The 25,126-nt window shown below is 42.7% G+C and overlaps 1 protein-coding gene across 1 annotated transcript in view; it reads right to left on the reverse strand.

Moving 5' to 3' along the window:
- Positions 1-13,873, reverse strand: part of C1H1orf21 (chromosome 1 C1orf21 homolog) — a 241,417-nt gene extending 227,544 nt beyond the window's left edge. Inside the window, exon 1 of the mRNA NM_001242610.4 lies at positions 13,520-13,873. The gene's annotated coding sequence lies outside the window, so the exon portion shown is untranslated. The remainder of the gene's footprint in view (positions 1-13,519) is intronic.
- Between the last annotated feature and the right edge of the window lie 11,253 nt (positions 13,874-25,126).

Here is a 25,126-nt window from a genome sequence, read left to right on the forward strand (position 1 = left end):
TCCTTTGACCCAGTGATCCCACTTCTAGGAATCTATTTTAAAGATAAATCAGCAAGAATATGAATGTAAATATTCACAAAGCTGTTTATTGCATCACTGTTCATTCCACTGTCCATCTAGTTAATTAAATGAAGTTTCAATTCTGGCTTTGTTTGACTTACAAATAAACCCCCATCAACAACAACAACAACAACAACAACAACAAATTCCCCACTAAAATGTAAGAGCAAAAGATTAGAAACAACCATATATCCAAATGAATAATTATGGTATATCTGTACGGTAGAATTTCTGCAGTTGTAAAGTGCAATGAGAAATTTCTACCCATGGTACAGAGTGATCTCGGAAATATACTGTTAAGTACAAAATGCAAGGTGCAGAACTACAGTAGGCAACCTTTTTGCTAAGAGGGAAGAAATAAGGAAACAATATGTAAACATGCATATATACATATATATCATACATACACATACATACAAACACACACACACACATATATATCTGAGTGGACACATATGTACACATACATATTTTTCTGAACTCTGTCCACTGAAAAGGCCTAAAAACAATGACCAGCTCAAAGGCAATGAGAACCCCTAACAACTGTACTGTGGTCTCGAAATACTGTTTACCACTAAAAAGATCTGGGGTAGAAAAAGTACAAAACAAATCTGAAATATCTTATTAAACCAGAAAGTAAAAATGTTATCAAAAACTACTGTCGTCTCATCAAAAAGATTCAGAAGCCAATTTAAAGAGTCTCACACTGGACACAAAAATAATTTGAGCTTCAAAATAAACTGCAAGGGATTAAAACACATAAATTGTGTTAAAATCCACAAGTTCATAATGATACTAAAAAAAAAAAAATCTTGTTGGTTTCCTCTAGAGGCTACTAGAAAATCAGCTCATTATTTCTGATATTGGTTTAAATAGAAGAAAGAAAACCAAGCATCAATTTTCCTACATAAACTATATCTCAGGGTAACAAATAGTTGATGTTGTCAAGGTTTCTTGAGAGAAAAATTCCAGCTAGGAAATGCAGAAGGGATGACAGAATATCACCATTTTATAACCCTTACTAAATAATAATCACAATAGCATCAATGTTTTTTACAGGGCCTGTGATCAGACTAACAACACCTAAATCCACTGTTAGACTTAACTTCACAAAAGAAGAAACGAGAAGGCATGTGTGCCTCCTGATGTGATGTAATAGGAAGTACCTAACATGGCCAGGAGTGGTGGCTCATGCCTGTAATCCTAGCACTTTGGGAGCCAACGGTGGGCAGATTGCTTGATCTCATGAATTCGAGACCAGCCTGGGCAACATGGCAAAAACCCCTCTCTACAAAATATTAGCTGGGTGTGGTGGCATACACCTATAGTCCCAGCTACTCGACAGGCTGAGGTGGGAGGATGGCTTGAGCCCAGGAGGCAGAGGCTGCAGTGAGCCGAGATCACAGCATTACACTCCAGCCTGGCCAATAGAGTCAGACCTTGTCTCAAAAAAAAAAAAAAAAAAAAAAAAAATAGAAGTACGTAACACTTCCTGTGATGTGCTCTTGCCAAAAATTTCTAATAAGCTTCCAGTCTAGCTCAAACTACTAGTTTATAGGAAATACATGAGGAAACAGAGAAATATAATAAAAAACAGCAACAAAGAAGATGCAGTCAGGATACAGGGAATCCTATAGACAAATCCCTGTTTCCTCAACAAATAAACTTCCAGAGAAGGAAAAGAGATAAAAATAGGGAAAGGAAGCCTGTAAATAAGACAAATGCATCTCTCAGGTGTGGAAATTGTTTGGATCCCAAAAACGCAAAAAAGTAATAATTTTTAAAAATGATGACAATCAAGGAAATTTGCTTTCTGACTAAATATTTGATATTAGGAAATTACTGTTAGAAATTAGACATGATAATAATATTATGATTATTTTAAAAGGAAAACGACTCTGTATCTTTTAGAAATACATACAGCCATGTGCCACATAACCATGTTTTGGTCAGCAATGGTCAATGGATATGAAACTGTGGTTTCATAAGATTATATAATGGAGCTGTCCTACACAGGTATATCATTTTTTATATTTTATACCATATTTTACCTTTTCTATATTTAGATGTTTGGATACACAAATACCATTTTGTTACAACTGCCCATAGTATTCAGTACAGAGATGTATTGTACAGGTCTATAGCCTAGGAGCAATAGGCTATATCCTATAGCCTAGGTGTGCAGCAGGCTATACCATCTAGGTTTGTGTAAGTACACTCTATGATGTATGCACAACGATGAAATCATCTAAAGACACATTTCTTAGAATATACCTGTGTGGTTAAATGACAATCTATTATGTACAGAGCAGATAATACAATGTCTGATTTGCTTCATAAAAAACCAGTAAATGAGAAGAAAGGAGTGTACGAGGAAGGGGGCAGAGAAAACAGAACTGGCTGGGAGTTGACAATTAAAAGCCTGACTTTAAAGTAGGAGCGCCTGGATTCCAGTCTTAGCACCACCACTATTAGCTACAAGACCTAATCAAGATCCTAAACACACTGAGGCTTAGTCATTCTCTGTCTGTAAAGAAGAGGTAACAGTAGTGGGTTCCTCATAGAGTTGCTGCAAGCATTAAAGAAACAGTGCATGTAGTGTACTCAGCACAGTACCTAGGCACAGAGTCATCACTCAGTACATGTTAGCTTTCATTATTACTATTGTCAATTATTGCCGTTGTCATTCAAGATCACTAATCTGGAGTTAGGAGGTGGCGAAACTAGGATAGAATCCGCTGAATCCATAGTCCACATTCTCCCCGCTACATTATGATGCCTCACCTACCTCTCCTTGACTCTCTCAGTGGAGTCCGAGAATGAGTAACAAACATACTCTGCAATAAGCTTCTCTATTTATACTACAAACCTTTAATGACACTGCTTCTCAGCCTCCACTTCTGGAATCAAATAGCAATCATTTGCTGTAACTTAAAGTGTTCTTATAATTGATGGCTATTCATCTGGTAGGATGTAAATACCCATGTATTTTTAATCCCCTTACAAATTAATGCACACACTTATAAATTCACAATGATTAAACACTGTGCACTTTCAACATCATCCCAAACCATGGCTCCAAATTTTTACTACATTGGGTGCTGGCATAAGTTATACAAGGCTAAACTCAGATTCCAAACATACAAAACTAACAAAGTGATAAAACATTAAACTTTGCATGCAGCATAAGCTAATACATAATATTACAATGCTAAGTAGCCATACAGTTGTTTTTTTTTTTTTTTTTTTTTTTTTTCAGACCAAATCTCACTCTGTCGCCCAGGCTGGAGTGCAGTAGCGCGATCTCGGCTCACTGCAAGCTCTGCCTCCTGGGTTCACGACATTCTCCTGCCTCAGCCTCCCAAGTAGCTGGGACTACAGGCGCCCGCCACCACACCTGGCTAATTTTTTGTGTTTTTAGTAGAGACGGGGTTTCACCGTGTTAGCCAGGATGGTCTCGATCTCCTGACCTTGTGATCTGCCCGCCTTGGCCTCCTAAAGTGCTGGGATTACAGCCGTGAGCCACCGTGCCCGGCCAGCCATACAGTTTTTTAACGGTGAGAAAACATGTTGATATCTTCCCATCAAATAAATGTTCCCATATCTATTTAATAACAGACATTATGAAAATGTCTTTAGATTTGTTTTACTTCTTCATACAACAATTCTGACCACATGCCACTGCCTGATCCTCCCTTTTCTTTGACAGACACCACACTTGCCTGGTTTGAGTCTCCTTCACCATCCTTTTCTATCACACCTCTGAAACACTGGGGTTCCCTAGAACTCACTGTTTAGTTTTCTTCTACATACTTTCCCTGTGCAAACTGATGCTGAACCACAACAGCTTCAACTATCACATTTATAAAAACTCTTTCAATCACTGATTTATTCATCCATTCAACAAATATGTGCTGGGCCCCTAGTGTGTGGCAGGTGTTCTTTGGATACAAAAGGATCAAAAACAAACACAGTCTTGCCTTCATGAACCCTACAGTTGCGGGGGGTGGGGGGATGTTATTAGCATTAATCAAATAAACTCAAAAATGAATGAGCAATTACAATATTGGAAAGTGCATACAGACAAGGAGAGGAGGTACGTGGTGTGGTTAAGAGGGCAGAATAGAGGGATTTGACCTCATCATGGAAATGTAGTGAATGATTCCCTGAGAAAATGATGACTGAGCTGAGAGCAAACTCATAATTCTATCCCAACCCTCTCTTCTGAATTATAGACCAGAATTTCAGTTACGTGTTAGATATCTCCATCTAAGACAGCATACACACCAGAAACTCAACCTCTTACAAACTGAGTTAATTATCTTTCCCTCTAATGGCTATTAGCTTCCACAGCTCAGAGTATAATCCAACCAGAAATTTTACAATTATCCTTTACTCTATCCCCTTTATCACTCTCCTGCCCAATTTTTCACTGAGTCCTATCAGTTCTGCTTCCTAAATCCTTCTTCTGTCTGTCCCCTTTCTCCATTTTCAGTTCTCAGTATCTCCCTCCTAGTTAGTACTACAGTTCACTTGTTCTGACTCATCTCTGTCCCCTCCAGTCTCTTACCCATACTCAATAGAGAACCAAACATCATACAAAATAGGTCTTTTCTCTCTTTATAATCTTTCAGTGACCCTCACTGCTTATATTGTGGGCAAAAAGTCCAAACTCTTAGCATGACCTAAAAGGATTTGCATAGTTCATCAGCCTCATCTCCCATTGCTCTCTATCGTATGTGGAAAGTCCAGCAACATCAATCCATAACCACATGGCTCCATGTCATTACATTTCTTCTGTTTGAAGTGGCCTACTTCATCTTCCATCTGCCCCCAAACCCCTTTATCCCCAAATGCCAGTAAGAGAATTGGTCTATGAGTGTATAGTAAAATAAAAAAAATTCAAAGTTAGCAAACCAGTGTTAGTCCCCAGTATTTTTGGCAATGTAAGCAGTGTCCTGGAGGACTCCTGGTAGCTTTCAAGTGTCAGTCCAAATATATCCCTCTCTGTGATGCCTTTTATGACTCCTCGATGTTGGGGAGTCATCATTTATTGTTCAAACTGAGATCCTTTTGAGAGTAAAGGGAACACTATTATTAACTACGTTGGACAGTGGGAATAAGCCAGGACTGCCCCAGGGAAACTGGGATGCACAGTCTGCTTCCCACTAAACAGAGCTTGGTGCTTTCTTATCTCAACTCCCAAAGCACCTTTGTCTATTCACCACATATCATGTGTTCGCATGTCAATTCTCCTGCTTGTCTGAGAACTCCACAAAGGCAGGGCCAGGCCTTTTTATCTATCTCCAGCATCTCTCCAGTCCCAGGCACCAGAAATGACACAAAACATCATTAACAAAAGTCAATGTTTGTTCAATAAATTATCTGAGTGAATAACAAAGATTAGGTGCCTTAACCCTGGCCAACAAAGGAATTTAAAAATTTATATTATCTTTTCTCATTCCAGACTATACTTCCTCATTATATTAAAGAAGGCTTCAAACGGGAACAAGGTCTTCATAGACAGAAACTGTAAGCCTCAGGATCAATGACAAGCTGTCAATCAATCAATATTTATTTAGACCAATCTACTTTTAAGGCCCAGTGGGCACAATAGAAGGGTTTACATTTGGCTGGGACAAAAATATATATAATAAAAATCAAAACTAATAATAAAATAAACTAAGCCTAAAATAAGTATTACAGCAGTTCATGGAAGGTAAGGGAGAAACCACTCTTATAGCAGAAAAAGGGCTCCTTGGAGGAGGTGGGATCTGAAGTGAGATTTGAGAAATATCTTGGATCTCAAGAGACACAGTAGAGGGGAAGAAGGATATCCCAGGGTGAGGCAGGGGTGGGTGTTGGGGAGGCCATGGAAGAGAGGCATAAAATTTGTTTTGGGAGTCGCATCTAGACTGTCATGGATTCCTGGCACAAACCAGAATATCTGAATTTTCAGCAACTACTAAGCAACTCAAGAGATGTTCCTGGATTCTCACTTCCTTCATCAAAATATTATCCACCTGAAACATATAATGAGATATATGTTGCTTATTCCTTATAACCTATTAATTGCAAGAACTGTTAACAAAATTATCTTAGAAAAACTGCTTTTGGCAGAACTTTGAGATAGAACCGCTGAAGTCACCCTGACTATCTGCGTCTTTGAGAAGTTTCCTGCAAATCACAGCCTGGCAGCCCGCAGCATCTCCTTACTTTACACCTGGCCTTTCAATTGTCTCATGTAAAAGGACACAGTGCTAATACAGGGGCTCTACTAGACCTCCTTGTCAACTGTGGAATTCAGGAAGAAGCTTTTAGGAATGGCTATGATATGCATGCATGTCATGGTTTGTTGAGAGTACATCCCTTAGCACTTGTATCTATGATGATGGGTATGAGAAAGGTTCCCACACTTCAGTGAAAACAATCAACTTCTCAATCGCCTTTCCTCACCCAGTTCAGGTGGGAAAAACCATAAGTCACCAGGCAAAGTAAAATATATTCTAACATGTGGTTTAACAATGAACTGAAACTGCTGCAGTATCCATGACACTCAAATAAAATACAGATCCATCCAAGAAAAGGAATTATTACTTAAAAACCATCATCTCCCTGTTCTGCTTTAAAGTACCTTTTTCCAAAAGCCCTAAAGCACTCAGGATATTGCACAACAAATGTTGGATCTACTTTTGAAGTAGTTTTCTAAAAAGACCAATCCAAATTCATATGTAGTGAGTCAATGGGATATAGTTTTCCAGTAGTAGTGCTCAGTTTACTTTTTTCCCCACTGACCCTACTGATAGGGCTGATATAGGCTACAAACTTATAGAGGAAACCAACAACATTAGGTGTTAGCTAAAGAATCTTTGCTTGGCATAAATGTGTCCCATGAATTTATAAAATTTTCATGGAGAGCAGTAAAATTACAACAAATTGGAAAAAATTAGTTCAAGTTGCAGGAATACTTATTTAACCAACATTTACTTAACCAAAGGAGAAAAAAAAAGGTAATGAAGATGAAATTAAATAAACCATTCTACTTTTGTGATTAGCAAGCCGAATTTGGTGTGTAATAAAGTCTTCCTATGGTGCTATTATGAAAATCTCTGGAATGCTTTTCCAGATTTGTTGTCCAAATCTTTTAAAATAACAATAATCATCAAGATATTTCCTTTATCTTATCCAATGGAGAATGTAATAGCTAAGTGAAGTGAAGAAGCAAAGTACTCACCTACTAATAAATGGCTTAAGAGCCTTACAAAGTCAACAATATAACATACTAGAATCAAAAATGAAAACAAAGGCAGAAAGATCCCTAAACTTGGGGGTGCTCTAATTCTACTTTTCTACAAGGTATAAAGTATGTGGATGTCAACTCATGAATACTATAAACACATGTGTTGAGATGGCGGGAGCCTGAGAAACAGGCAGAGGCAGGTATGTGCTGGAAGATCTAAAGGCTTGATGGAGAGAAGTGGGTGGGAGGAAGAAGGGAGGAGGTGTGGGGCAAAGTAGGACAGGGGCCCTGAGGGAAGAAGGGAGTCACTGGGCTGGAAGCAAGAAGTCTACTATCAGGCAGATAGGTGGGAGGAGCCAGTAGACAGTGGATCTGGAGATATGGTTAAAATACTGTACTGGAAAAGCTCATTCAGACACATTCAGACAATAAAGTCTTGCAGGCAAAAGTAAGGTGTGGGATAGGAAGCAGAAGGGAGCCTGACACAGTGGCTGATGCTGCGGTGGTCTTGGGGAGGCTGAGGCAGGGGGATCGCTTGAGCTCAGGAGTTCCAGACCAGCCTGGGCGACATGGCAAGACCTCGTCTCTAGAAAAAAACACAAAAACTCTCCAGGTGTATGGTGTGCACCTGTGGCTCCAGCTACTCAAGAGTCTGATGTGGGAGGATGACTTGAGCCAGGGAGGCAGAGGTTGCAGTGAGCCAAAATTGTGCCACTGCACTCTAGCCTGGGTGACAGAATGAAACCCTGTCCCAAGAAAAAAAAAAAAAAAAAAAAAGGAGGAATGTCTATGGATAAAAATCTAAGGGCCAGAAAAACATGAAAAATCTTCAGAAAGGAAGTGATAGATGAAAGGGATACTTGTCAAAGGTGGACTAAGAGGCCAAAGCCAGCCCAAGAGACAGAACAGGTATAGGGGGAAAGCCACTGGATGCTGGGAGCCTGAGTGGGCTCAGTGCACTAACAGGTCTCAACTTTCCTTTACTTCAGTTATTATTTTTTTAAAATTTAGATTTAGATGATAGGAGTGCAGTTCTGTGACATGGATATATTGTGTAGTGGTGAAGTCTGGGCTTTTAGTGTACCCATCACCCAAATAGTGTACATTGTGCCCAACACGTAATTTCTCAACCCTCGCCGCCCTCCCATCCTCCCATCTTTTGGAGTCTCCAGTGTCTATTATTCCACTCTAAACGTCCATGTGTACACACTGTTTAGCTCCTGCTTTATTCAGGTTATCTTAGAGGGAGCAGCAGTGAATCTAATAAATCAAGAGGTGGAGGGCTTCCTGAGCTTTCCCTGGACCTCTCCAGCACTCCTTGATCCAGGCACATTCTGGGAAAGATCCCAGCATGGAAAATCCTGACTGCTAAGGCTGCAGCCAAACGTCAAATGAGACAGGGTACATGAAAGGACTTTGAAAACCATAAGGCACACTATAAATATTAGGCACTGTTATTCACCGAATCCCTGAGGCAAATAAGATGAAGACCACAGCTACAATCATAAGGGAAGGAACGCCTGTCAAATACAGAAATTATATCTATTCCAAATCAAGATGCTCCTAACTAGAAATTCTTGTAATTTGGGGGCCGGGCACGGTGGCTCATGCCTGTAATCCCAGCACTTTGGGAGGCCATGGTGGGCAGATCACTTGAGGTCAAGAGATCGAGACCATCCTGGCCAACATGGCAAAACCCTGTCTCTACTAAAAATACAAAAATTAGCCAGCCATGGTGGCACCTGCCTGTAATCCCAGCTACTCAGGAGGCTGAGGCATGAGAATTGCTTGGACCCAGGAGGTGGAGATTGCAGTGAGATTGCACCACTGCACTCCAGCTTGGGTGACGGAGCAAGACTCCGTCTCAAAAAAAAAAAAAAGAAAGAAAGAAATTTCAATAATTTGAGAGGACATCATGCTTGGTATGTTTCCTGTCAAATGTGTCTCAACATTTAAAAATCCTACCTGAGGCATAATATGGGGCTCTTAATAAACTACCATACACGTTTATTAAAACTTAAGTCCACATCTAATGTATTTCTCCAAGGAAATTTTGACACATTGCAGACCTTAACTAATTAGGTAAATTCCATTCCATTCAATCACTCATTGAGTGACTTCCAAGTGCAAAGTAGTGTGCTAGCTGCTATGGGGGTTGCTGAGATGAGCAAAAGGGCCTAGCCTTCCAGTAGCTTGGCCAATTAGTCTTCTCAGCTTCCATTTTAGACTGGGGAAGCTGCATCTCCTTTCACAAATGTAAGAGAAAGCAATCATTAGTTTAGGTGATTAGCCTACAACCTGGGAAATACATTTTCTAGTAATATAGTTAACAAAAAAGCAAAGAAACTTCTTAATACCTGGTGACTGGAGACACTGTTGTGTGCTCATTTCTATGTTTATCCTAGCCCAGTTTACCTCCAACCACTCTTGTCATAATTGCATAACCACAGCATGTCATGTTGTTTCTTGTTGCAACTATAACTTGTAAAATTAAACTTCAGAACCGAGACAGTCAAGCTAAATAATTGCCTACTTTAAAAAATATGTATGTATGTAATTTACATGCCACTTCAGATAAGCTCTTGAATTATGATCTCTGGAAGTCAAAACTGTCACCATTTTTTAAAATATAGTTTCACTGTCGCAATCTTTCTTGTACACAAGCCCTATCCCTGTTTTTTCAGTTTTCTAAGCAGTACTTTATACTGGTCTATTGCAATCTGCTTTTTGTGTTTTATGAAGAACCCAATTAAGCATAATTTTTATTTACTGCATGCTACGGGACTTTTAAAATTGAGGCTCAAAGAAGGACCATGAAGTGGCCAAAGATGTATTTGTTTGCTAAAAGCCTATTCATAAAAGTATCTTTACACAGTAAAGCTGGAAAAAAAAAAGGTCATCTGAGTACCCACCACATACATTGTGTAGGGTCCTCCAACCTGTATTATATATCATGTAACCCTTCCCTCACCTTGGGAGGGAGGCTTCACTATATCCATTTCCAAAATAGTATTTTTAGGAGATTTATATTTTCATGAAGACTGATCGACCCAATATCTCTGAGTGAATTCTGATTGACTAGATGTATAAGTAGATTTACGTAGTCAATATGTTCCTAAAAAACTGGAGGCAAATCAACTTTCACATACAAATTATTTTCATGTAAACTTGCACTGTAAGATCAGACCTGCCATACCCTCACTCCTGATTGATAATCAACACTGTGCTGCTCAGAGCACTTGCTGGAGTCTGAAGCTTACCCATGTGTACATACCCTTTCCTAACTCTTTGATGCGTTTGGATTCCATTCCACCCATGAGGAGGTGCAGAATGAAACAGTTTAAATCACCTGAAATGAGCAGTGACCACACTCTAAGATACCAGCTAAACATCAGGAGAGAAAATACAAACAAAGCAATGCTCTCTCCTCTCTTTATATTTGGTTCTAAGAAGCTGGAGGAAAACAAAGTATCATAAGACAGTGAGGTTTCACCAATTTCTCTGTTAACTGGCAGTATCCTACAATCTCCCTCCGGAATTACTGTACGATTACCCTTTAGTTAGGGCCACCCTCAAAGTAGAGCTGGAAGGAAACTTCAAAGGATACAGAACCCCAAGACCTCTGTACTTAAACATGTGAGCTACACAAGATGCCTCATTATATGGCTGTAAGTTGTATTGATAAATTCAAATGAAGACAGTCATATTTATCACCTTAGGACTCTTCTGTAAATATGTCACCTGCCTTCTCCTGCCCTATTGGAAGGTGACATGACATTCCCTCTCCCAGCCTTTGGTGTCTCCTTTAGACAAAAACAAACAAACAAAAAACAAAAACAAAAAAACGTCTTATAGAAGGGGGCTGCTTAGAGCCTGGAGCAAGCCACTCAGAATGTAAAACTCAAAGCTTGCCTGGTCACAAAGGCAACACAGTGCTGAGGCATGATTCACTTGGAAATTATAATAGAGCAAACCACCTTCCTCCTTAGTAGGATTTTTGAATAAGTCATAGCAAATAGTACCAAAGCTCTTGAATGATGCCCTGTGATTCTTCAAGAAGCTCAAACCCCTTCAGACAGTGGCCTATTAATTCCCAGAAACCCATGTTGAATGATAAAGTGAGATGGGGCGGAGGAGGGATAAATGTCTAGCCAAGAAAACAAAATTATCAGTTTTCTAAACTCGGAGTTAAATTAAGTCAACCCTGAGAAGGAAAGCTGGAACTTTAAGGTCCTTCTAGGATGAACTTTTAACACTGGAGGATGTGAGACCTCTCTACCACCCAAGGCCATTTTTCTTTGGAAACATGCCCAGTTGTGACAAAGCTAGACAACAGAAGCACCCCGCCCCTCCTCAGGCACCCACCCACCCAAGAGCTGAGCGCACTGGTCTTTGTTGCCCTTTTTAGAAGCATCCAGGACTGTTCTCTGAAGCAGGTTTGCACAGCAGTAAACATTGAGTGACATCCTATTTCAACGCTGCATTTGTGATCTGTGAAGTACCAGTCCCAGCATTGGTTTAACGCCTATAAATACACTCCGTTGTCCTATCACTGGTACTTCCTACTTTGTAAGTAGCAAAACAAAAATAGGTGATCCAATCCAAATTAATTTCCATGTCTGACAATTGCATTTCCAAACAGCCAACGTGGAACATGTTCTATTGATCCTACAATCCAGCTCTAGACAATATGAAAAAGGGGGGAAAACTCCAAATTCAGCATCTTGAACTTAAAAGACCCTTCAGAAACATCACCTTCTCCCCACAACAGTGCTGAAGTAGCTCAGGCCCACTCCACCTATGTTTGTTTCTATCCTGGTACATTCCAATTCTATCAAATCAAAAGGTTATTCCTATTAGGCAGAAGCTGAACCCATCCCCTTGAATAGGGAGGTGTTCATTACATCTGTCTGTGTAATGAACTTGTCATTTCCCCAAACGGTCTGGACAGTCTCCTACAAAAAAAAAAAAAAAAAAAAAAAAAGAAAGAAAGAAATACTCCATGGAATCTATGGTGTGTCAGTCCCCTTCCTAACATCTGAGTCAGACTACGTGTGTCTTTACTGAGGTTCTGGGTGCCCAGGGTGTATCACTTTCAGAGTTGCTTCAGTAACTGAACTATGGCTGTCTTCCAGCCACGGACAACACAAGCACTATCTATTTTAAAACAATTTTCCTAACCCACCGGCAATGGAAGAGATCCCATAGGTCACCGACTTCCTATTGAAAACAAATTATTTCTCTCTCAAACTGCTTGCCGTCTCTCAGAATTAATGCGTGTTTATGTGTGCATATTTTTATCTTTGGCCATGCAACTCTTGGAGCAAAGAGGACCACCCCAAATTTTACCGACATGCCTGAGCCATTCAGAGCTTTAGAAGAGAAATAAGCCCAGGACTTCTCTCACACAAACAGTAAGTGGAAAGGAAAAAACAAAAACAAAAACAAAAACTAACCCTCCGTAGAGGGAGGGAGCAGGGTGGATGATAGGGAAAGGACATTAACCAGCAGACCAAAGGCAGCCTCGGCGGCGGCACTTCGCGAACTGCCTGCAGAGGAGAGTGAAATCTGTTTCGTGTACAATAACCAAGCACCCTCTGACTGCCTCGCATGGGCACGAATAATAAATACACCGAGGTGGGCAAACAGATGCAACGAAACAAGCCACCCCAAAAAGGTCAAAACTTCAGAAATCCCGGGGGTCAAACCACCCACACAAACACATCAATCAGTCGGAGCGGGAGAAGGGACTTGGATACTTAGCAAAGGATCCTAAATTGTGTTTTTCCTTTCAAGCTCTGGCTTGCAAAGTACGGTGGCTACATGCAAAGCTAGAGGAGAGCAGGAAGGCTGAGGGCGGCAGGGTGCGGGTGGGAAGGAAGGGGTGTCTAACACCAGCCACCCAGGCCTCGATGTGACGAAAGTCGTCAGCAGCCCCGACCACATCCCAGCCCCTCCGCCCAGGCCGGCAGACGCCCCTCGCGGCTCCCCCACCCCAGCTTCCGTCCCTGGCAGCAACCCCGCCAGCCCCGCACCAGCAGCAGCCCCGGCCCGGGCCCCGCGCAGGCAGCGCCACGACCGCGGCTCCCATCCCTTCCGTGCGGCAGACACCCCGCAGGCCTCCCTCCCTGCCCACCCGGGGATGCCCGGGTAGCCGAGCCGGGGCGGGCTGCACCGCCAGCTCCCCCCGCCCCAGAGCAGGCAATGGCTCACACTTACCTTGGGCGTTCGCGGGGGGGCTGAAGGTGGCAAGCCTCCCGCCCCCCGCCCCTGTCCTCCTCGTCTTTTTTCTTCCTCCCTCCTCCTCTTCTTCCTCCTCCTTCCCACAGTGTGTCCGGGGCTCCCCCTCCTCCCCGCCGCTTGGAGTAAGAACCCAAAACCCCGAAGCCGGGCCCGCGTGCAAGCGTGCGGGAGGCGGCGGCGCGCGGCCAGCTCTCCAGTAACTGAGCGCGGCGCGCAGCTCCCAACTAAAGTGTGAAAGAAGCAGCGGCCGCGGCGGCCGCGGCACGGAACGTCCCCCCGGGAGTGGGCAGGGAGCGAGCGGGAGCTTGCGAGGAGCGAGCGAGGGAGAGGAGCTCCTCGCTCAGTCACTCACTCGAGGGGCGGGGGCAGCAGACACTCCCCCACCGCCGGCCCCTCCCCGAGCCTAGCTCCAGCGCGCGCCTGGCTCTCCTCCCCGGGGCGGGGCCTGCGGAGGCCGCCGGGGCGCAGCGCGCTGGGGAGCGGGTTGGGGGCTGCTAGGGCTGCGGGGCGGGAAGGAGGTGGCAGTGTGTGTGTGTGTGTGTGTGTGGGCAGGTGTGTGTGTGTGTGTACGTGTGTGTGTGCGCGCGCCCTGCAGCGGCCGGCCAGCCGGAGGGAAGACCCCGGCGGGAAGACTGCGTCCCGTCCGGCCTTCCCGGGCCTGTCACTTGGGCCGTGGCGTGGGAGCGGCGAGGCTGCTCGGGGGGCAGCCGGGTGGGCCCAGCTCTAGGGGAGATTCGGGTCAGCCCCTGAGCCCAGCCTCCCGGCCGTGCCTGCTGGAAGCAGACGGAGGGAAGGCCGGGCGTCTTTGGCCCACCGCGCGGCCGCTCCCCTCCCGGGCCAGGCTGAACGGGCGGGCGCAGCCCAGAGGCCCGGGCCCTGCCACCGATCCGCCTCCATACTGACCCGAGCTGCGGCGCCTGCAAGATTAATGAAGCATCCGCGATTCGGTAGAGGCGGCACGGGGAGGAAAGACACAAGATCGTGCTGCGCCCCTCTCCCCACCCTTCTCAGCCTCCTAGGACCTAAAGGCGTAGGCTGCGTCTGCTGGGCGCGTCCGGAGTGGTCCAGAGAGATCGCCATCCACCACTGCATCCGTCCAGTTCTTTGTGGACCCTCACAGAAGCTCGATCAATTTCCCACCCTCTGGAAAAGGGTATTTTTCTCTTCCCTGGCATATTGGGTGTTTCTTGTGTGCACCTAATTGATCTTTTTCCATTGATAGCCTTTGGATGTCTTTTGTGCGGCTTCCCCGCGCTTCACTGCTCCCTCATTGCCTTAGACACGCGAGGAATGTCAGGCCCCCAGAGTGAGAACACCCAAGAAAACAATAGGGGCAAAAGATCCTCCCTGGGCCTCGCGGATTATGCACAAACCAGATCATTTCCCACATTCGGCCAGGGTGAAGATGGAAAATGGAAAAGAACGCCATCAGAGCGGTGACACTGACGAGAAAAGCCAATTCATAATTTAGTTTAATGAAATGAGTTAGTAATCAACCACTAATGTCTAGGAAATTGGCCTTTTTTGAAAACTGGTTTTCCCTTTCTCCACCCTTTTTTTTTTTTTTTCAAATTAAAAGACTAGTATCCCACTGTTGTTGTTTTAACTTTTATTGTTTTCAGGGATGGGGTCTGCTGCCAAGGCTGGATTCGAACTCCTGAACCCAAGAGATCCTCCTCAAGGGATCTTCCCCATCTCAGCGTCCCAAGTAGCTGGGACTACAGGCCAATTCCACCGCACCCTGCCTAACATCACATTGTTCAGGAACCTCAACTTACATTCCATTTTTACAAAATATCCATATTCTGGTTCATACTTCTCCTTGGAGCCCAAATTTTTTGTAGTCTAGCCTCTTGGAAAGGAGCGGTTAAGAAGGGAGGGTAGACAAATTGAGATTTCAATCAGGGGCAGCCAGCCCCATCCCTTGCACCACTGGTGACTTGTTTCATTTCTTCTTTCTTTCCTCATCTGTAAAGGCATTGATAATGATCGTTCCTACCTCATAAGCTTGTGAAAGTAAAAAGAAAAAACGAGGTGGCAATGCATGTAAAACACTTTGCATAGTGCCTGACACATGGGTGAGAACTCAATAAATAGAAGCTATTGTTTCAGACTTGATTATTTTAAACTCAAATTTGGTAGAATTTTATTCTCTTTCCATTCCTTCTGAAAAGTTAGGGAGGAGAATGGACACAGCTGATGGATTTATTCAAATGTAATCCACTCTTCCCTTGGGTTTTTATGCCCTGCCTGAAACTTTTGCCTGTGGTAAAATGAAATAAATACATAACTGAGGGGTGTGTGTGTGTGTGTGTGTGTGTGTGTGTACATCCATATAAAAGGATCTTTGAGCACAATAAGTTTTGTTCTTCCCCCTCCTTTTTCCTTCTCTCATCTACATAGACCACCCTGAATAGACAGAGCTCTGTGATGTTGACCTGTGTACCCCTTCAGGGCTCAGACAGTGCTTGGTACTGTAGATTTCTTGAGGGCAAGGCTATGGGGTTTGCTTGGCTTGATATCCTTAGAACTAACCGAAGGCCACAGAAGAAGCACTTCATACATGTGTAGATGAAAGAACATCTATACTACGAACTTTTAAAGCTAGGTTTAGATTACTCAAGATAATACAGGTCCATTGTGGAAATTTTCAACATTTGAAAAAAGCTAAGTACAAAGAAAATGAAAATCATAATTCCACCATCTAGAGAAAAGCATTCAATAAGTGCTTCAAGTTTGTCTGTTTTCCCTTCATTTATTTCATCATCATTCAATCAACAAACATTTATTAAGCACCTAGTTAGAGATCAGACAATTTACCAATACAAGAAAAGATTGTATATGTGTTGTAAGCGTTGTTTGTTTCTCATATAAACTGCTCCACAGAAGCAACATTTTATACAGTAGTAAGGTTCTCAGGATAGCCTACAAAAGCCCATGGAAGGAATCCCACAATTAAATGACCATGCTGACCAGAGACAATCCAGATTTTGTGGGACTTGAAACACTTAAAATTTGGGGAGCCACCTTCAAGATTAAAAAAGACAAAAGTACTAAAACCCCTTAGGAGAGGCTAATGTAAATGAAGGTCGTGAAACAATTTGGGGAGCTACCTTCAATGTAAGAAAGACAAAAGTACAAAAACCCCTTGATTGGGCTCATGTAAATGAAGGTCTAAGCCCCATTTGCTTTTGAGTAAACCTACTCTCTCTGGTGCTGGAATTTCTATAGAAATTAACTGCTTTGATAAACATTGCTTCAATGTGAAATGTTCCTCATTTTACCTGGGATCCCCGGGACACCTCTCCTCCCCTCCCCTACAAATTTAGAAGAGGTGAGAGGGAGACTCCCATCACCACCAACACACACTTCCCTGCACCTGGCCACAGCAGGGGCAGTGGGACTGGGGACTTCTATAGGGGCTACAGAAGGAAAGGAGGGAGAGAAGAACAAAATGGGAGGGGAGGGGACAGACAGGTTGGCCACTAAGGTGCTGGAGAGGCACATCGGGCATTGGTATGCACACCAACTCACTAACTATGCAACAGGAGTGGCCACAAATTGCAAATCTGCTTGGTGTGCACAAGCTAAATCTACTAGACATTTTATCACAGAATAATCTCTGTAGCTATTTATAATTAGTAAGATGACTATAAGCATATTTACATAAAAAGAATGAAGAACATGATTTTTTTTCCCCTGGTTGCATCACCCTTCCACACCACCAGAATCTCTGGATTCCATATCTTCAAACACTCTAAATATGATTTTCCAAAAATTTAATATTCTTTTTGCCCAGAAAAGTTACATTTTAATCTTCAAAGGCACCACTCTCATTATCAATTTTCTCTTAGTCCTAAAGCTTTAGCTGATAAAGACTTGCATCTGTAGGACTGTACATAACATAATGGTTTGAATTATTTCTTTCTTCTTTTTCTTTTAAATATGATATGCCCTTCCATGGGCTTTTGTAGGCCAAACTGAATGTTTGAAGCCCTAACCCTCAATGTGTTGGTATTAGAATGTGAGGTCTTTAGGAGGCAATTGGAGTTTGATGATTTGAGAGTGGGGTCCTCATGATAGGATTAGTGCATTGATAAGAAAAGCCAGACAGCTTGTTCCCTCCCACCCGCATATGAGAACACAGCAAGAAGACAGCCATCTAAGCTAGGAAGAGGGTTTCTACCAAGAACCTGAGCAGGTTGGCATCACGATCTTGGACTTTAAGCCTCCAGACCTGTGAGAAATGAATATCTTTTGTTTAAACCGTGCAGTCTATGGTGTTTTGTTACAGCAGCCTGAACCCTACAGCAGACAATAGGTTCCCTTTATCATTGACTGTCAAGGAAAATGTATGATTGTTTAAAAGATAGTAAAAGCAACACACCACTCTCCTATAACTTCTCATCTAAATCTAAATGAATTCATTTTATGTGGTTTATTTTTTAAAGGTTTTCCCATAAAGTTAATTTTTCTGAATAATCAAGTTCAAAAGTAGCTTTGGCAGAGACATTCAAAAATAAGTGACCCTAAGCTGAAGACTACTCTGAAATGTGCTTTCTTTCCATTTGCTCCATGCAATCACAGCTAACACTGGTTGTCTGCTGTATGTCAAGCATGGCATCATGTAATTCATAATACAAACTAACTCATCTTCCTGACAACACACTCAGATAGATGCTAATATTATCATCATTCCCATGCAGATGTGGAAAGAGAGGCACGGAGGGGTGAAGTCATGAGTGCAAGGTAAAGTAGTTGATTTTCATTAGTCAGATGCCAGAGACCATGTGTTTAACTGTATTTATTTATTTATTTATTTATTTTTGAGACAGAGTCTCACTCTGTTGCCCAGGGTGGAGTGCAGTGGCGCGATCTCGGCTCACTGCAGCCTCCGCCTCCCGGGTTCACACCACTCTCCTGCCTCAGCCTCCCAACTAGCTGGGACTACAGACGCCCGCCACTATGCCAGGCTAATTTTTTTGTATTTTTTAAGTAGAGACGGGGTTTCACCATGTTAGCCAGGATGGTCTTGATCTCCTGACCTCATGATCCGCCCATCTCAGCCTCCCAAAGTGCTGGGATTACAGGCGTGAGCCACTGCGCCCAGCCTTAACTGTTAAGAAGTATGTTTTCTCTTCAATCTCCTCTGTTTTTCTGCCTCAGTTTTACTCATCTTTCAAGGCCAGGCTCAAACCCTAACTCCTAAGTGAGTGATCTCAGCTTCTGAGTTTCTGAACTTTTGAAGTTTCCAGGATCTTCTACAGCCTTACACTGTTAGGGATCTTCCACATCTTTTACATTAGCTCCACCAGGCTTGATTGTGTGTGTGTGTGTGTGTGTGTGTGTGTGTGTGGTGGGGGGTGTTTAAAATCTTCCTTTGGGGATACCACAGCACACACACAAGTAAAGGACCCAATAAGCAGCTGTGAATGGAGGGCTGTCTATGCATTTTTATTTTATAATGGTGCCACTTATGGTGACGCAGCTCCTTCTGGATGGTTCCAGGCTAAATCAGAGCAGAGTTTAAAGTCAGTGCTAACAACTTGCTAATGGTTCTAATTGGTCTTTCAATGATGTGTGAATTACTCTGAGTAACCAGCTTTTCCAGACCTTAGATAGCTCTTACTTTCTTGTTTATATCTGTTATCTGTTTATTTTCTTCTTGGCTTTCTCCTTAGGGGTTTTTTTGTTTTGTTTTTTTGTTTTGTTTTGTTTTGAGATGGAGTCTCTGTCACCAGGCTGGAGTGCAGTGGCGCGATCTTGGCTCACCGCAACCTGTGCCCCTTGGGTTCAAGCAATTCTCCTGCCTCAGCCTCCTGAGTAGCTGGGACTACAGGCATGCGCCACCACGCCCAGCTCCTTTTTCTATTTTTAGTAGAGATGGGGTTTCGCCATGTTGGCCAGGAGGTCTTGATCTCTTGACCTTGTGATCCTCTTGCCTCAGCCTCCGACAGTGCTGGGATTACAGGCGTGAGCCACTGCGCCTGGCCTGTATTCTCTTTTATGTCGTTTTCAAGAGTTGGGTAGATAGAAGATGAGAACATGGAACATTTTCCCTTGAAGTAAGGAGTGTAAGAGCCCATCACCAGAGTAAGACTCAAAATGAGGCAGAGGGAAGGTAAATCCAGATACTATTAAGCGGTCAGCAGAGCCTCTCAAGGTTGCCGGCTTCCTCCCATTTTTGTTTTCTGGCCTTTGTTTCACCCAGATATTGAAGTTAGCATTCCAGTGTAGAGCTCTTTTCTCCCAGGCCACTTGACAGCCCCACCACTGTGGGTATAACTGATGAATCCCCAGACGCTCAAGTCATCTGGCCCTTACTGATACCTGCTTAGAGTATTATTCCGCTGCCAGCTTATACATGCTAATAGTATTGTTATTTCACACACTGGCCCTGTCTCTCCAATCAACTATAAGCTCTATGAAAACAGGAGACCTTGTTGTTCTCACAGGGCTCAGGCTCAATATACCTTTGGAAGTTGATGGATCAATCAATTAAGTTACTATGTGCATTCCTCTTAGTGGAGATAGAAAGCAAATATTGACATCCAGAAATTTCAGCAACCATGACACAGCAAGAAGGATGTGGCTAAAAGGAAATAGAGAGTGAGAAGAAACAAAAAAACAAAACCACATTATTTTTCATCTCTTTCTCAGCTTTACCTCTTTGAAAATGTCCTCTCCTTCCCCCATCCTTTTCAGAAAGTGAAACAGTATTGAAAAGATAAACACAGGCTGGGTGTGGTGGCTCACGCCTGTAATCTCAGCACTTTGGGAGGCTGAGGTGGACGGATTGCTTGAGCTCAGGAGTTTAAGATCAGCCTGAGCAATATAGGGAGACTTCATCTCTATAAAAAATTTAAAAATTAGCCAGGTGTGGTGGTGTGCACCTACCTGTAGTCCTAGCTACTTGGGAGGCTGAGTTGGAGGATTGTTTGAGCCTTGGAGGTCAAGGCTACAGTGAGCCATGTTCGAGCCACTGCATTAGAGCCCGGGCAACAGAGTGAGACTCCATCTCAAATAATAAATAAATAGATAAATAGATAGATAGATAAACACAGGGAGTAAAGTTGCAGTTTTCTTCATCATAATGAAGCAAGAACCCTTAAAGCAGCTAGTAAGTCTTTAGCATGGATTACACTACAGTTTTCAAAAGCTATACTGGTTCTGATACGATGGTCTGATTTCAGATGCAATTGTTGAGAATCAAGTTATCTTAAGAGTGAATGGAAAATATTGCTACCATAGAGATATAAGCAAACTATTATTTCAAGATTGTATTATAAAAAGGAGAAAGGAAGGGATTGGAAAGCCCCAAAACAAGAATTTCAAATAGTTTTTGGATATTAGTGTATTAAGCAGTTTTCTAATCTTTACTGCCTGTTTAAACTGATTTAAGCCTCCCAACAGTGCTATGAAGATGTTATTATTATTATCTCTATTTTCCAGATATGAAATCCAAGGAACAGCAAGGTTAAGTAAGTAGAGCAAAGCCAAGGGTGCCCAGCTATAAGTGGCAGAGCTGGGATTTGCTCTTAAGCCTGGTACTAAACCACTACCCCAAACTGATGGTGGCCTCTAAACCTTTGTGACTCTGGGTATAGAAGTGAACAATTTATCTCCTGGAATCTGCTGAATGATAGATATCTGCAGTATACTTTCCACCTTCTCCTGTGTGGGTGTAGTCTTTATGACATGTGAGGGGCCAGGACAAGGAAAAGGGGATTAACGTTCTCAGACCATGCCACCTACTGGCTAACAGAAGCTCCCCCTCACTTCTCCTAGCCAGAAGACTATTAACCTCATGAGGTAGGAGCCTATAACAGAGCAAAGAGGGCTAGAAGGTTTAGGACAGGATAGTATTTCCATGCATCAGCACTCAGTTTAATTAAATCAGTCCTTGGTCCAAAATAACACTGTTGATGAAGAACATCATTTCACCTTATTCGCAGTGCCAAATGTTAATGGAAAGGAATGTAAACACTTAAAATGCTTGCATCAATTTGAAATGATGGTTTTATCAGCTTCCTCCTTTCCTCCTTGTTTAGTTCTGCAACCCTAGCCCAGACCTCAGTCTCTCTATCCTGGATTCTTAACCAGATGTCTTGACATCAGGCTCTGTGGTTGTGCATCATCCTTGCTGCTAAAGCCCTGTCTCTAAAGCATAGATCTGTTCCAGCTTAAAAGTCCCAGCTCCCGGAAGAGTTTAGAATGAAGCCTAAACTTTTCCATCATGCATGCAAAACCTTCCATAAATTGGCTCCTGCCTACTTTTTCAGACAGATCCCTGGTTCCAAACACTAACTGGACAAATAGCCCAATCACCTGGCTGCCTTGCTGGTTCCCATCCATATTCTGCTGTTTTCTACCCCTTCGCCCTTGCACTTATCCTTCCCTCTGCGTAGACTACTCAAACCCCTACACAATTCAGGAGCTGCCTCTCAGCCAATCTCACTCTTTTCCTGACACTCATTAGCTCTCTGGCCATGGGCAAGCCACCTTGACCTCTCTGATGGTCTTCATCTGCAACAAAGAGAACATATTATGTAGACGGAGAATTTGAAATAAAGACCTGGTACTCTGCACACTTACAGAGCAGATACAGGTGTTTTGTAAATGGCTATCATGTTAACCCTTGTTCCTTGAGATCTGGCTTAAATGCTGTTTGTTCTGAGAAGCTTTCCAAAATTTCCCTTGTTAGAATGGAGCTCTTCCCCTCTTCATCTCTTGTTAAAGTTTCGAGGTTTTTTGAAAACCTCAGAAATTTGGTTTATTCATTATAATTCTGACTAATACACGGCAGATATGTATTTTGTAAATTACACAATTCAGTGGTGTTTAATATACTTACATGACTGTGCAACCATCACCACCATCTAATTTTGGAACATTGCTATCACTCCAAAGCATAGAAGAGCTCCCATTTCTCTGCATCCTCACAGTTTTATTGCCTGACTTTTTTTTTTTTTTTTTTTTTTTTTTTTTTTTTTTTGAGACGGAGTTTCACTCTGTCACCCAGGCTGGAGTGCAGTGGCATGATCTTCGCTCACTATAACTTCTGCCTCCCAGGTTCAGGCAATTCTCAGCCTCCCGAGTAGCTGGGACTATAGGGCATGCCACCATGCCAGGCTAATTTTTGTATTTTTAGTAGAGATGGAGTTTCACCATGTTGGCCAGGCTGGTCCCGAACCACCGACCTCAGGTGATCTGCCCGCCTTGGCCTCCCAAAGTGCTGGGATTACAGGCGTGAGCCTCTGTGCCTGGCCTGACTTTTTTATTCCAGCTATCCTAGTGGATGTGAAATGGTAGCTCTTTATAGTTTTCAAATACATTTCCCTAATAACGAATCATGTTGAGCATTTTTTTAATGTGCTGTCCTGTGGAAGTTTACAATTTTACGATGGCAGTTGCTACAGCCAGTACTCAGTTACCCTTTGCATGTCCTACAATTCTTTGCTCAAAGTTTTACAAATTGTGGGGCTCCAAATGTGTTTATTGAATGAGTTATTTACTCCTAATATCACCCATTAGGTATCCTGACATGAAATGACTACAAGGGAGAAGAGAGAGAATAAAGAAGGTACAAAGAAAAAAATTGAGCAAAATTCAAAGAATATGTTGCATACCATTCTGAGATTATCTGTTGTATGTTTTTACTGTTTGTTTGTTTGGTTGTTTTTTTTTTTTTTTTGAGTCGGGGTCTCACTCTGTTGCCCAGGCTGGGGTGCAGTGGTGCAATCATGGCTCATTGCAGCCTCAAACTCCTGGGCTTAAGCAATCCTTCCACTTCAGCCTCCTGAGTAGCTAGAACTACAGGCGCATGCCACCACAGCCAACTAAGTTTTTTAAAAATATTTTTGTAGAGATGGGGGTCTTGTTATGTTGCTCAGGCTGTAATTATATTTAATATGTTTCATTTCAGCTATTAAAAATGTCCTAGTATTTCTACCAACTGATGCCTATTCATTGTACTTTTCTTCCCTTAATTACTTGGGCAGATTCAACAAAGAGGTATTATTTTAAACTGAAAACTTTTTAGTTTAAAATGAGAAAAAAGGAATTAGACCAGGAAAAGTAATTTTCAACTCATGATGGTAATTGGAACACAAAGGCTTAACTCGCCCATGTTCCCTCAAAATCCACTCTTAAAGGAATTAAAACAATAGGGGGACATTTGTGACCATCCTAGAAACTCAATTGAGGTGCTACCACATTCCAAAGCAATCTACAAAATATGTATTAGATACTCTCTTTCAATGAAGTGCAATGCATTTGAAAGAAAAGAAGGAAAACTCTCAATTCACCAAATGCAAAAGAAAGACCCAAAGAGCCAGAGAAGGAGGTTTGCAGCAGAATCTTCCTGTAACTGTGGCTAGAGGGGCTGGAGCTACTATAACCAGGGAGGGGGGAATAGGTACTTACTAAATCCGTTTGGAAGTGTACCAGACAGCAAAGCTCAGAATTCAGATCCCAAGGCAGTGCCAGGCCCTGTCACCGTGGGAGAACTCTTGGGGGAGAAGGCCCGGTCCAGCTATGCAACATCTCCATGGAGCTGCTACTCAGTAGAGGTCTCCCGGTCGGCTAGGGCTGCTTGCCTCCTTAGAGACCCATGTTTGAGCTTATCTGATATGAACTGGACCCTCTTTCAGCCCTAAAGAATGTACATGGTGTTTCAATTAGGCTTTTTTTTTTTTTTAATTGTGAGGAATAGAGGCTTAATCATACTGGCTTGAGTCAGAGGGACCAGAAAGAATTACCGTAATTACTCTCTGCAGCATCACGGGAAGCAGGGTCCTTCTTGAAATTCAAAAACAGAAACCACAATGGCCAGGCCTCGTGGACACCAACGCATAGGAACCTTGGCAGCCACCACCCAGCACTTCTGTTACTCCATGCTGTGATTCCATACAGCTCCCACCAGTCTGTCCCACTAGAAAGAACTGTAATGCTGGTGAGTAAGGATTTTATTATTATTGGGGAGACATCAAAAATACCCTAATTTGGCTGGGTGCAGTGGCTCACACCTGTAATCCCAGCACTTTGGGAGGTCGAGGCGAGTGGGTCACCTAAGGTTAGGAGTTTGAGACCAGCCTGCCTAATGTGGTGAAACCCAGTCTCTACCAAAAATACAAAAATTAGCCAGGCCTCATGGTGCATGCCTGTAATCCCAGCTACTTGGGAGGCTGAGGCAGGAGAATCGCTTAACCCCAGAGGTGTAGGTTGAGTGAACCGAGATTGTGCCATCGCACTCCAGTCTGGACAACAAGAGTGAAACTCTGTCTGAAAAAAAAAAAAAAAAAGCCAAAATCCTAATTTATAAAAATGTACACCATTCACAAGTTTAAATATTTTAAAATAGTCAAACTTTACTTTGCAACATACCACATAACATAACAGTTCACCGTGACTGAGACCCACTATACTTAGCAAAAGAGCAATGTCCATATATTTTCCAAAGTAGACAAATATCTAGGCCATGTTCTCTGATTACATTGCAATAAAACTGGAAATGAATAACAAAAGGATTTTTAAAACCCACAGCAATTTTTAAAACATTATCCTTGTGCAAGATGAAAACTC

Source organism: Pan troglodytes, chromosome 1 (genome assembly GCF_028858775.2).
Source record: "Pan troglodytes isolate AG18354 chromosome 1, NHGRI_mPanTro3-v2.0_pri, whole genome shotgun sequence".
In the NCBI taxonomy this organism is placed as follows: Eukaryota; Metazoa; Chordata; class Mammalia; order Primates; family Hominidae; genus Pan; species Pan troglodytes.